The sequence below is a fragment of the Hypomesus nipponensis genome, chromosome 19 (genome assembly GCF_054491055.1).
Source record: "Hypomesus nipponensis isolate SF chromosome 19, ASM5449105v1, whole genome shotgun sequence".
NCBI classification, from domain to species: Eukaryota; Metazoa; Chordata; class Actinopteri; order Osmeriformes; family Osmeridae; genus Hypomesus; species Hypomesus nipponensis.
Window position 1 is genome coordinate 18,843,062 of NC_140379.1, and position 12,678 is coordinate 18,855,739.

At 44.4% G+C, this 12,678-nt stretch overlaps 1 protein-coding gene and 2 long non-coding RNA genes across 5 annotated transcripts in view; 1 reads left to right on the plus strand and 2 right to left on the minus strand.

Annotated features, from left to right (window-relative positions):
- The window catches only part of syt7b (synaptotagmin VIIb), a 136,866-nt gene that overhangs the window by 106,796 nt on the left and 17,392 nt on the right, over positions 1-12,678 (minus strand). The gene's annotated exons all lie outside the window — the stretch shown is intronic.
- On the minus strand, positions 7-2,423 carry LOC146247343 (uncharacterized). The gene is made up of 5 exons (XR_014732261.1): positions 2,099-2,423; positions 1,217-1,344; positions 855-1,008; positions 618-736; positions 7-379 (listed from the first exon to the last, which is right to left on the minus strand). It is a non-coding gene; the product is annotated as an uncharacterized LOC146247343 (long non-coding RNA).
- LOC146247344 (uncharacterized) lies at positions 2,599-4,431 on the plus strand. Of its 3 annotated transcripts, none has more exons than XR_014732292.1 (5): positions 2,599-3,335; positions 3,447-3,570; positions 3,776-3,961; positions 4,055-4,157; positions 4,350-4,431. It is a non-coding gene; the product is annotated as an uncharacterized LOC146247344 (long non-coding RNA). The 3 variants fall into 3 exon arrangements; XR_014732293.1 differs by having other exon boundaries at positions 3,447-3,521; XR_014732294.1 differs by having other exon boundaries at positions 3,447-3,517.

Sequence of the window (12,678 nt, forward strand, 5' to 3'; positions counted from 1 at the left end):
GGCAGATTCAAGATATACATTGTTTATGTTTAACAATTAGTAAACAAACAATGACAATCACCCCTCCATATCACTCCATCAACCCATCTTGTTATGAAACAAGCTACATTCACTTCTTCTTCTTCTCGTTGTATAATTTAATGTCGAGCAGTAACATACATTCACTACTGCAGGAAAATATTGATTATCTTGTTCTGGTCCATGGTTTTCCAATTCAAAAGGTGGCAATCACAGAAATCTAGCTTCTACCAGATCCTGTTCTAAGCCTGGACGGACTGTCTGGCCTCAGCATTCAGTAATGCTGCACTTGTTGCTGGAAGCGTGGAGAAACACAAGGTAGCTGTAACCATCAATGCCACTATGGATGACTATCCTCCATCTGAAATCACAACAAACATAACATTGGACTTTTAAGCATCTATATTTCAAGGTGCTACTACTGTATCAATAACCGAAGTAGCAGCAACATCATTAAACTATTCTTATCCACATATCCATGTCAGTTCTTGCTCTAGTTGATAAACAAGTGAGCTACCTGTTAGCGTTTGAGATGTTACAACCTGCAGTTTCAATAACCAAGTTATACCAAGAAAATGAGTGAGTGAGCAAGCATCTACCTTCAGTCTGTAGTTTCCACCGATGTGTCATCAAGAATTCAGAGCAGCAACACTGTACCTTCTGTGCAGCCTCTGCGACATTGATGGGAGGCAGCTGCCCTCAGGTTAATGAAAAGTATCTGACAAGACACAAAGAGTGACAATGCATCACTAGAGTAATTGATTCTTGACAATCCATTCATGCCAAAATTGTGGAAACCATGCATTTAAAAGCATTCAACCCCAAGCACAACTGACCTTAGAAGTGGTTTTGAGTGTAGTGGAACACGTGGAGAATATCTTCCATCTATCATCAGACCCCTCAGCTGCTCTCGGGTGGTGGCATAACGAGGAGCACCTCTAGCTCCCCTCCAGGTCAATGGAGCCTGGTAACCATGGTAACCGGAACTGGCTACAACAATAATACAATGATGTGCTTAGAACATTTAAGAGACTGTAACTTGCACACGCTCCAGGCATGCACTGTTAAATACCACTGGAATTTAACACCAATGGACACAAAAATACTTAACAATGGCAACTGCCAGAGAACAATGTGCGAAACAACTCAAAGGACTAGCTAAGCTGTGAGCACCCAACCCCACTGAAATGGTTCTCACCTTGTTGTGCATGCCGGCCATGGGTGCGAATCTCCTGAATGAACTCGGATACTTCAGCCATCAGGCTGTCTGCTGAAGCAACATTTAAGAGCGTACCCAACTCTAGGCTTCGCTGCATTGTTTCCATCCTGAAAGAAGACAATGGTGTTAGGCTTGATTGTTTGTTGTTGTATCTACACCAGTAATAATGTATCGACCATATGTATCTGAAATAAGAACGTGAACAAATAGTCTCCCGAATAAATCGCCTAACAACTAAAAATAGCCTAAAGGGAGAAATACCAATAGCCTAAAGGGAGAAATACCAGTACTATTAGATGCTATAAGTTGTGGTAGCATTGTACCCTGTGGTGGTCCGGTAACAACACAGGCTTGAATGAAATAGGATAAGTTTCGTTTTAAGATAAAAGAAAAAGCTAACGCCAGCCAGGTTGAAGGTTAAGCTTGTTTGCCTTCAGCAGCGAGTTTGCCTCAAAATACAAACTAGATTGACTAATCGACTTTCAACAATAAAAGACGAATCTCAAAAGAGTTTGCAGCACCGGAGCCTACTGTACTGGGGATAGCAGATGGTTGGGGGTTAAGGCTAACTCGTTTTGCTAGATTCATAACTAGCCGACAGATAGTTGGATATGGACTGTCCAGCCTCAACATGGCAGCTTTCACGGATAAAAACGAAACGCAAATAGTCTTTATCCAACAGTCTAGACTAGTCAGTTACTGGCTAGCTTAGCTAGCAAGGAAGAAGTATCACAGTAGCAATCCATTGCTAAAAACAAACATACAAAAGCTATCCGCACAGCCAGTGACCAAGTTAAACCCCTGTTAGCCTAGCTAGCCGGTGAAGATTACGATAATGGAATAATGGAAAAAAAACGTTACCTTGTCAACGTGGACTGAAGGTCTTCGTGTCCAGGGTTATTCGACAGCAAAAGCTGAGTGCAGTCATTTAGTCTGCTTACACAGGTTCCTTCTTGCAAACTTCTCTTCCTTCTGACTGTGCTGGGTTAAACTTGTTTTGAATCGGCCGCTTCTACAGTGGGGAGGATCCATGGTACTTGAAAATACAGGGAGGAATCCAATCACACAAGCCCAGCTAACTACAGGAGGAGCTAGGGAAATTGCGGGCAGTGATTTGCATGTGGCGTTCAGGCGTTTATTTAACGCCTGCATTTGCACGTGTAAATATGCACGCGTTTATTGAACGCCTGCAATTGCACGTGTAAATATACACGCGTTTATTTAACGCCTGCAATTGCACGTGTAAATATACACGCGTTTATTTAACGCCTGCAAATGCACGTGTAAATATACACGCGTTTATTTAACGCCTGCAATTTCACGTGTAATTATACACACGTTTATTTAACGCCTGCAATTTCACGTGTAAATATACACACGTTTATTTGACGCCTGCAAATGCACGTGTAAATATACAGGCGTTTATTTAACGCCTGCAAATGCACGTGTAAATATACAGGCGTTTATTTAAGGCCTGCAAGCCTTAACTAACGCGTACATTCATGTGTAACTTTCGCCGGCACATTTACGGCTGCAGCCGCTTATGAAACAGCTACAGGCGCTTCCTAAACGGGTGTCCAATCAAAAATACGCGTTAAAATTACGCGTACATATGACCCTTTTGGCTTTCCATATGCACAGCAATGGCGTCTATAAAAGTATCGTGTCACTAATTCTTCCAATTTTTACATTCTAAATATTTCCGACGCTTCCACGAGTGAGTTTTTTCCAAAACGGCAGCTAGGTAGCTTGAATTAGCTTCCGTTACCTAGCAACCTAGCATAATACTCGTAGCAATGCTCCTACCTGCTAGTGTTACTTGTTAGCCTACTAATTGTCAATTTTGAAGCCATACTATAGCGTTTGTCACATAGTTTGTCTATCGGAAAATAGTCGGTTGGAATGTTCAGAATCACACATGTGCGACGCTACGCTGTGGGGCCCTGCTTTCGAACGATCACACATGTGCAATGCTACTCCTTTTCTATCAATATCAAAATGCTAATACTATGTACATAAACTACATTCCACTTTCATTTCTGTACAGATTATCCTACCACCGTCACACGGCCTAGCACTGTGTCCCTGGGAAATTATGGTAAAGTAATGAATGACCGTTTATAACAGTAACAATAATTGTATGAACCATGGTAACCCTAAAGGCTATGGTTTGAAGCAAAAACATGACTTAAAACTTTTGTATCACCAGACCCCTAGGTGTCCAATCTGGTCTGGTGGAGGAGAACCTATAGGGGGTCCAGGAAAACAGCTGGCAGCCAGGCAGGTGCAAATATAAGACACTCAAAGCTTCTCAATAGCATTGCCAACTCATTGTAAGTCATACTTAAGTTGTTCTGACCTTGGTAGGGGGATACATATTTGTTGAAACAACAAATGTTGTCTTACTAATGCTTTGTATACAACCATTCAAGGTAACATGTGTTATTTACATCAATGTTACAGCTAATCTAGAAGAACCACAGTGTATGCCAACCATGTTAACTCTTGTAAACTTGTTTTACTTGTCTTTACTGACAGACACATTACAGGTTATGCTCCTGAAGATGGAGACATTGGAGAACCAGCGAGAGGCTCTCCTATTCAGGCGACGACAGGGCAGACACACTGAAGAGGTGCCAGTGATGGACCAACAGGTGGCCCAAACACAGGCTTAACTCCAAGACCTTGAGGAGCGCCTTAAGGTGCTGGAGTTCCGAAAGAGTGGTAGGTGTTTTGAGATGCTGTGAACTATGGCTTACACGCAGCGTTCAACGTTCAAATTGGTGCTAACAATAAGTTAATGACTTCTAATTGCAGATGCTGTGATGAAGTGGAAGACGGGACTGGGAGAGAAGGCTGTGGAGCTCCTCACAGCGTAGACACTCAAACACGCCCCGGCAGCCCATTCAAAACAAGCCAGGTGAATGAATCATGATTGCAGCTTCCCAATCCAACCTTTCACATGGCTATGTGACCAAAAACTAGAATCCCATAATATTTTTTTGATGATGTATATTATTCTAGATGTGATTTTTTTTATAACTTGTATAGCCCCTTTTATACGTGCAATTATGTTGATAGGACACTAACTTATTTTGTGCTTCATTGTCAGGGCCAACAGACAGGACCTGTAGCGGGGACTGGCAGAAGATGTTCATTCACTGTTTGGCACTTTGTTTGAAATAAAATGAGTGTTACATGGAAATGCTGCCTTGTTAATGATTAGCTTGAGTTAGGCTACACACCACACAAACATAGTCCTCCTTAAGTTGGCTATGTAGCCTATTATACAAGAACAAGTAGCATTTGGGGCAAATGAGGTGTGCATATGAACCGCCCAAATATAAGCAATAGAATTGAGAAATATAGGTTAGTAATTAACGTTGCAGTTACGGAGTGGCAACGTCTTAAAATGACATTGCTAGGAGGTTGCGGTTATGGACTGGCAACGTCGGAAAATAACGTTGCTAGGAGGTTGCGGTTACGGACTGGCAACGTCGGAAAATAACGTTGCTAGGAGGTTGCGGTTACGGACTGGCAACGTCGGAAAATAACGTTGCTAGGAGGTTGCGGTTACGGACTGGCAACGTCAGAAAATTACGTTGCTAGGAGGTTGCGGTTACGGACTTCCAACATCACAAGATTACGTTGCGGCAACCTTCTGGCGTCCTACAGATGCACGGTCCCGCAACGTCGCCAAAGACGTTGTTTGGTCATCGTGTGACGTTGCGACAACGTACGGGTAACGTAAATGTGTTAGCTGGGATGCTCTTCAAACCAAGCCGCACAAACGTTATTGTAGAGCATTTTAATCCCCACAACCGTTTGTCCGTAACAGCCAAAATCAGCAGCAAAATCAGCAGAAAATAGCCACCAAACAGGAAGTGAAGTCATATCTCAGCAGTTGTTTGAGGCACTGAAACTAAATTTGGTACGCCGCCTCGGAACCTTATTCTGAGGATGTCCTCCAAAGATTGTGTCATGTGACTAAAAGGGGGAGTGGCCGGAAGCATAAACGTGTTTTGGCTAATAACTGTTGAAGTGTTTACCTTAATAAAGTAATTTCTTTGTCTGTTGATGTCTTGTGAGATATCAAGCCTGACTATTAATAACTTTTCATAAAATTCGAATGGACGTGGCCGCTATTTTGGATTTCATTGAAAAGTGTAAAAACCTTTTGCACGCCCCAATTTTTGTCCAATGTTAACCAAATTTGGCAAAGACGATCTTTAGACCCAGTTTCACAAAAGCAATCAGATGGATTTTCAATTTTCAAAAACGTTTGTTCGGTAGAGACGATCAAAAGCGGTGGCGAAGCCGCCAAACGAGACGCAAGAGCCTATCTCAGCAACCATTAGCGCAATTGTCACCAAACTTAGGTTCCATCATTCCCATGAGGAGCAGAGGAGGCCTGCAGTGCTATACCAGAAAAATAACTTTGAACTCTCAGTACTGCAAACAGATGTTTCAACCAAACTTGGTGTTGCATGAGTGCAACAGGTTGTTGTGACTTAATTGTTGCACGAGTGCTATGGAGGCCATGTCCTGCTGTGGACTGCTTGGCCCCTCCATCGCTGCTTGCAGCTATGTTTGTTTGATCAATTTTGTATTTATTTTAGTGGGATGTACATTATAGGAATAGTAATGGTGTTGCTTTGTGTACATTTCTATTGTTTGGGAAGTCTTGGAAAGGATGCCAGAGAGATACATTCGTCCATGTGTCCAGGTTCTCTTTAAATGTTTTACAGCATTGGAAGACTGAAAACTTGACAGGTCAGCCCTGCTTCTCCTGTTTATCTCTCTAGCCATTAATACTGGTAACACTTTATAATAATGGTCCGTTGTTGACAAGTAGCTATGCAGGAAGTAATAGGTAGTTCAACACCGAATTTAATACTAGTGTAGTGAATGACGGGGTTAGTTAGGGGAGCGGTCAAGCACTGCACTGATAATTGGGCAAGTGGCCGCACCTGTGGAGGGGGAGTGTCGAGAAGGGGTATAAATGGGGAGACGGTCGTTAGTGTAGGGGTTGGTCTGGGAGCCGTTGTGGTGGACGTCGCGAATCTTTAAAGCACACTGTACGCAATCTGGGGGTGGCGGCGTTCGCAGACCATTTAGGGCAGCCGGCGTGAAGACAGCGAGGGGGGACAGGGCGAGGTTCCTGGCGGGTTAGGGTGACCTAGCTAGCGGGGTTATAGGCATACCCTGTCCGCTCCCAGCCTGTGGAGAAGGCTCTCTTGCTGTTTGTGGCGCGGCCTCAAAGCGCAGACCCCAGGGGAGGGTCCCGAACCCCCGGAGAGCTGAGTACATGATTTTAATCTCAATCTTGTTCATTGTGTAGGTAGTACGGATGGAGATTTGAACTGATTTCACTATTCGAATAGTATCCGATTTTTTTTTCGAATATCCGGATAATCTATTTTTGTTAATGTGGTTCCGTTAATTAGCCTGCCGTAACGCAAAGCATACAGTAAACACATGAACCACCACACATTCTGGCAATAATTGGGACTGTTCAGCTAATAGATTAAATAAGGGTTGAATAAAGTAAACAAATGAAAGATCAATTTATTAACATGACGAAAAGACAATGAACTTGAAAAAACGCTGCGTCTTCATACGTAGGCTCTTAATTTGGCGGAAAAGCGATTAGCCTATTATTATGTGAAATAAAAAGTAGGCTACATTGGACTAAATTAAACACATTGGGAAGGCTATCCTCGATAAAAACGAAAGACACACATGGAGAAATATTGCATATTAACTTGGATATTAACTTGGAACCGAAATCCTATAGGATACGGTGCGCCACCACACAATGCAAACATAAACAGCAGATTACGCTAGCTCTACATGGCTACTGGTAAAAAATAAAAAATAAAAAAGCCACAACTGCATTAGCCATACGCATTTGTATTCAGGTAAATGAGCATGTAAACATGCTCAGGGGAGAGGCCAGTACGGAGTCGATTTAAGAACAGGCCGGCGTAGAAAAAACTGCATGAACTGAGGTTGCTGCGAGGTAGCCTACTGCTTAGCCAGGACACAATGCTTCTTGTAGCGCCAAATGAAATGAAAGGAGAGTCGCAGCAGAACGCAGGCGTAGCCTACCTTTTTTGATGGTTTTCATCATTTCTAACGTCACAACTATTAGAATTCACAACACGACGTGACGGTTTTTCATTAAAACATTTTTTTTTATTAAACTACGCTCATAAGTATTCGAAAAAAGTCGCCCATCCCTAGTAGGTAGCCGCACATTAGTTTTAGGTTGTGATTTTAAAGAATAGAGCGGAGAGCTAGAGTACCGCGGGAGGCACTGCGCACCCGTACATGAGAGACCCCACCAGCGGTCCCGAGAACACGCGTGACTTTGCGGTGAAGTGTGGGTGTGATAGCACCGTGTGGCCAATGCTTGCTGTGCCCTAGGGGGATTTGAGCGTGGGTTTGTTGTTTAAGGACACGTTTGCCGTGCCCCGTGGGGGTGTTTATTTAAGAGGGGCTGCCCAAGTGACAGGCACCAGGGTCGGTCCGGTGGGGGGTTTCTAGGTGCGTGGGCCCCATCTAAGGCCGGAAGATCTGTGTGTGCCTGGCTCAATGCTCTCTTATGAATTCCAAATAAAGTGACGTTTTTGTACTTTGAGTGTTCCCTCTCCTATGTCCATTGGTGTACTCATACTAGCCTGCATTGACTAACTACACTCCATAGCGGAGGCAAGGTTTGTTACACTATTAACTAATATGGAACCAAGATTAAATAAGCAGTAAGTAATAGGTAATTTACAACAAAGGTATTTCCTTGGTAGGTATTTGGTTATTACTAAATACATGTATCCTCTTGAGAACTACTTGTGAACTATGACTAATTAAGAAAGAATAACCAATTCATTACTAATCAAAAAAGCAACATGTCTAAAAAGTGAACAATTCAGTTTTTTTTTAACTCTTAACATGGTCATAGCATTTCAGAAGCTTGTGCCACAAATGGGTTCTTTGTGGAAACCAGTTTATGAATATTATATCCCCTCAAATACGTTGACTACAGGTTGAGATTTTGACTACTCTTACCAAAGGATGGACGTATGTTCTCTGTTTATTTCAAACTTAAACATGGTATAAATCAAATAATGACAATTTGTTTAACATTTTTAATAATTAGGACGTGATGCTGACACTCTCATGATTGGATTAGTTTACTATAATGAGCTCTTGAGTGTCAGTTCAACGTCTCAGACTCCAAAGACCCAACTTTATGTTACAGTAGCCGCCTGAGTAGGACTTCTTTTTAGGATATGAATATAAACATTGATGTTCTCTTGTCAAAAACAATTTGCATCCTGCATTTATGTTGCGATAAGTGCAAAACCACATCTTCCAGATTACAATGTTTGTTAGAATATCACTATTGCCTCAAAGAAATGTATGCCTGTAGCTAAGTGTCAAATATAAAATTTGACTTATTATAGGTCTATTACTTGTGAAAACAGGTATAACTCCTCACTAATTACTCAAGCGTTACCTTGTCATCCTGCAGGAACTACTTGTGATGTGGACCATTATTTAAAAGCGAAAAACATGTTAACTCCTCACTAATTACTCAAGCGTTACCTTGTTATCCTGTAGGAACTACTTGTGATGTGGACCATTATTTTAAAGTGACAAACATGTTCACTCCTCACTAATTACTCAGGTGTTACATTGTCATCCTGTAGGAACTACTTGTGATGTGGACCATTATTTTTAAGTGACAAACATGTTAACTCTTCACAAATTACTCAAGAGTTACCTTGTCATCCCGCAGTAACTTTAATCTGGACCATTATTTCAAAGTGAAAAACATGTTAACACCTCACTAACATGTCACCTCACAAGATCTACAACATAAAACAACTACAGTGATTGGATAAAACATTTCTTATATATATGCACTAGACCAGTGGTTATCAAACTTTTTAGACCCCGTACCACCTCAGAAATTATTTGACTCTCCAAGTACCACCATTATGACCAACGTTAATATACAGTAGCGTATAGGCCTACCTTATTGGGCTCCAGACAAACTTTTTTTTAAACTAGGAATACAGTAGCCCCTGACTGAATTTTTTTGGAGCGCAAGAAGAACATTTAGGGGTACACTTTATATCGATCTGCAATGCAATTATTAATGTAGAGAGTGTGTGTGCTTGCGTCGGTTGCATATGGGTCCGTTTTTTTACTGACATTTTTACAACTGGTATACAGCGACGCACCACACAAACTTGAGTTTAAATACATTATTTAATGTGACATTACGTACTGTACATGCAAGTCTTAGCTAAATAACTTAAATGTATGATGCAGTGCTTTTCGAACAGTCCTCCTACACCACGACACGATACTTTCTGAGTATAACTGCGCAACAGCGCAAACACTATGGGGGGTGCACACCCAATAAACAAATAATAATTTGTAGGTCACACATGCGTGAGTGCTTGTAAACAATGCTTGCACTGTCTCAAAACTGGTCGCAAAATGCAACCATTTGGTCGCAGTCTGAAGCCCTGCCCTATTGAGCTACACAGTTCGCGCAGCAACTATTGTGGATGTTTGCATGCGCCACTACCCCAGAACCGTGAGGTAGTAGCGCGAGGCAACATTTATTTTTGTTTAGATACTAAAATATTATAGGGAAGGCAGAACTTTTTAAAATCACATTTCAATTATATCATAGTTAAGGTATTTAAATATTTCTGATATTCCTCCGCGTACCACTAGAAGGGGCCCCGCGTACCACTGGTACCACAGTTTGAGAACCGCTGCACTAGACGATTTCCATGAAATCGTAAAAGAAAATCTTACATAATGCAAAAATGCACATGGGTATGCAAGAATAAAGCATTTTGTAAAATATGTCTGAATTAAACATTCTTTGTTTGGCACAATGATGAAACTTAGCATTTAAACAGAAATTATGTAGTTTGGAATCAAACATTCAACACATTTAACAAACTGTGATGATAAACTGGTGGTTCTCACTTTAGATCCGGTATCCCAAAATAATTCCTTCCTGTCAGAAGGAGCTTCAACTCCCACCTCCGGGAGAGCTTCGATCATGTCTCAGGGGGGGCCGGGGACATTGAGTCCGAATGGGCCATGTTCCGGGCCTCCATTGTTGAAGCGGCTGACCGGAGCTGCAGCCGTAAGGCGGTCAGTGCATGTCATGGCGGTAACCCTCTAACCCAGTGGTGGACTCCTGAGGTGAGGAATGCCGTCAAGCTGAAGAAGGAAGCCTATCAGACTTTATTGGCGGAAGGACTCCAGAGGCAGCTGATGTGTACCGGCAGGCCAAGCGGAACGCGGCTTTTGCGGTCGCGGAGGCAAAAACCCGGGCATGGGAGGAGTTCGGCGAGGCCATGGAGAATGACTTCCGAACGGCTTCAAAAAGGTTCTGGACCACCATCCGGCGACTTAAGAGGGGGAAGCAGTGCTCTGTCAACACTGTATACGGTGGGGATGGTGCGCTGCTGACCTCGACGGGGGACGCCCTGGATCGGTGGAAGAAATACTTCGAAGACCTCCTTAATCCCACCAACACGCTTTCTGACGTGGAGGCAGAGTCTGGGGACATCGGGGGGGGGCCTTCTATCTCTGGGGCTGAGGTCGCCGATGTGGTTGAAAAGCTCCGCGGTGGCAAGGCCCCTGGGGTGGATGAGGTCTGCCCGGAGCTCCTTAAGGCTCTGGATGTTGTAGGGCTGTCTTGGTTGACACGACTCTGCAACAACGCGTGCACGTCGGGGACAGTGCCTCTGGACTGGCAGACCGGAGTGGTTCCCCTCTTTAAGAAGGGGGTGTGCTCCAACTTTAGGGGGATCACACTCCTCAGCCTCCCTGGGAAAGTCTATTCAGGGGTCCTGGAGAAGTGGGTCCGTCGGATTGTCGAACCTCGGATTCAAGAGGAGCAATGTGGTTTTTGTCCTGGCCGTGGAACAGTGGACCAGCTCTATACCCTCCGCGGAGTCCTGGAGGGTACATGGGAGTTCGCCCAACCAGTCTACACACGTTTTGTGGATTTGGAAAAGGCGTTCGACTGTGTCCATCGGGGGCTCATGTGGGGGGTGCTTCGAGAGTGGGTACCGGATTCCCTGATCGGGGCTGTCCAGTCCCTGTACGACCGGTGCCAGAGTTTGGTCCGCATTGCCGGTAGTAAGTCGAACTTGTTTCCGGTGAGGGTTGGACTCCGCCAGGGCTGCCCTTTGTCACCAATTCTGTTTATTACTTATATGGACAACATTTCTAGGCGCAGTCAGGTAGTTGAGGGGGTCCAGTTTGGTGACCTCAGGATTTGGTCGCTGCTTTTTGCAGATGATGTGGTCCTGTTGGCTTCATCGGGCCGCGACCTTCAGCTCTCACTGGAGCGGTTTGCAACCGAATGTGAAGCGACTGGGATGCGAATCAGCACTTCCAAATCTGAGGCCATGGTTATCGACCGGAAAAGGTTAGAGTGCCATCTCCGGGTCAGGGAGGAGATCTTTACCCAAGCGGAGGAGTTCAAGTATCTCGGGGTCTTGTTCACGAGTGAGGGAAGAATGGAGCGCGAGATTGACAGGCGGATCGGTGCGGCGTCCGCAGTGATGCGGGCTCTGCATCGGTCCGTCGTGGTGAAGAAGGAGCTGAGTCGAAAGGCGAAGCTCTCTATTTACCAGTCGATCTACATTCCTACCCTCACCTATGGCCACGAACTATGGGTAGTGACCAAAAGAACGAGATCGAATCCAAGCGGCCAAAATGAGCTTTCTCCGCAGGGTGTACGGGCTCTCCCTTAGAGATAGGATGAGAAGCTCGGTCATCCGGGAGGGGCTCAGAGCAGAACCGCTGCTCCTCCGCGTCGAGAGGAGCCAGCTGAGGTGGCTCGGGCATCTGATTAGGATGCCTCCTGGACGCCTTCCTGGTGAGGTATTCTGGGCCCTTCCCACTGGGAAGAGGCCCCGGGGAAGACCCAGGACACGCTGGAGGGACTATGTCTCTCGGCTGGCCTGGGACACCTCGGGGTCCCCCAGGAAGAGCTGGTGGAAGTGGCCGGGGAGAGGGAAGTCTGGGCCTCCTTGCTTAGGTTGCTGCCCCCGCGACCCGACCCCCGGATAAGCGGTAGATGACGAGACGAGAGAGACAATCCCAAAATAAGTATATAAATCTTAATAAAGCAGCAACAACAGATTACATGTTTATGGTGCAAGTTTTAACAGTTGTATAATCTTATTAACAAATACTAGGTCAGATGGCTGAGCGATTAGGGAATCGGGCTAGTAATCAGAAGGTTGCTGGTCCGATTCCCCGGCCGAGCCAAATGACGTTGTGTCCTTGGGCAAGGCACTTCACCCTACTTGCCTCGGGGGAATGTCCCTGTACTTTCTGTAAGTCGCTCTGGATAAGAGCGTCTGCTAAATGACTAAATGTAAATGTTA